Source organism: Pseudophryne corroboree, chromosome 6 (assembly GCF_028390025.1).
Source record: "Pseudophryne corroboree isolate aPseCor3 chromosome 6, aPseCor3.hap2, whole genome shotgun sequence".
Classification (NCBI taxonomy): Eukaryota; Metazoa; Chordata; class Amphibia; order Anura; family Myobatrachidae; genus Pseudophryne; species Pseudophryne corroboree.
Window position 1 is genome coordinate 235,889,342 of NC_086449.1, and position 1,191 is coordinate 235,890,532.

The window sequence follows — 1,191 nt, forward strand, 5'->3', positions numbered from 1 at the left end:
TTCAGCATTAACAGGATGGGTAGTAATAGAACCTCAACAAGGGGAAAATTAGGGGACCTTACTCATGTCTTATCCAGTCCGACAGTTGCCTGCAATGCATACCCTTTTGTAGTACAAATTAAGGGGGTCCAGTTCAGAGTGTCACAATAGCATACAGCCACAGTTGATTTGTAAAGTTACCAAATACTTGATCATTTAAACAGTAACAACAGGGGCGTAGTCAGAATTTTGTGGGCCCCATAGCAACATTTTGAAGGGGCCTGTGTCCCAATGCTTCTAAAGAGACCACTTCGGATTCATTTTTAATTATATTTTTGGGCCCCCAGTACATATTAATTAGCACAGTACCCCCAGTTCACATTATGATATACAGTGACCCCAGTTGATATTATGCCACAATATAGTGCCTCCACTTCATACTGTGCCACATTACAGTGCCCCAGTGCATATTATGTAACATTATAATGCCCTCCAGTTATTTTTATATCACATTACAATGAGCAGGTCCAGGGGCATGACTATATATGCTAAGAAATTGGTAAATCTGCACAGAATACGGTATTAGTAATGTTTATATTAATTTAGTAATTTGTTAAACCAACATTATGCTTACTATACAAACAAATAAATTCAGCAATGGGTTGGTGGTGCTCCCGGAAAATAGTTCAGTAAACTATATGTAAAAAGTGGTCTTAAGAAAGAGCAAAAGACAAAAGCAGCTATATGCCTTTTCCAGGGCACACTTAGAAAAAATATAAGAAAGTGATGAATTATGAAAATATGAGTATATTAATACTTAACTTTTATTGAGATATACTTGATAAAAGGGAGAAAGCGAATATAGATAATTGCTACAAATTTTGGGCGATAGAAATTAGAAAGGCGAAAATATGTTTAATCCCTTAGTGATCCAAAAATTACTCCAATTTTGGATTGAAAAAATCGTGGGAGTAAACCTGCTCCATTGGGTTCAGCTATCCCATGTCAGAATATCAGAATTATATATTAGTGAAAATTCAATGTCTGGGACTGCACAGAGAACTGGAAAGACTCAAATGATGTGAGAGTAAAATACCTACGGTACCTAGTATTCCCTGGTGGTCTCCCAACCGGGTACTGACCAGGCCCTGCAGTGTATGGCTTCCAAGATCAGACGAGATTGGGCATACTCAGTGCGGTTTGACCGTAGGT

The 1,191-nt window shown here is 38.0% G+C and overlaps 1 pseudogene; it reads right to left on the reverse strand.

Annotated features, from left to right (window-relative positions):
* Positions 1–1,072: 1,072 nt before the first annotated feature.
* LOC134937022 (5S ribosomal RNA) lies at positions 1,073–1,191 on the reverse strand (annotated as a pseudogene).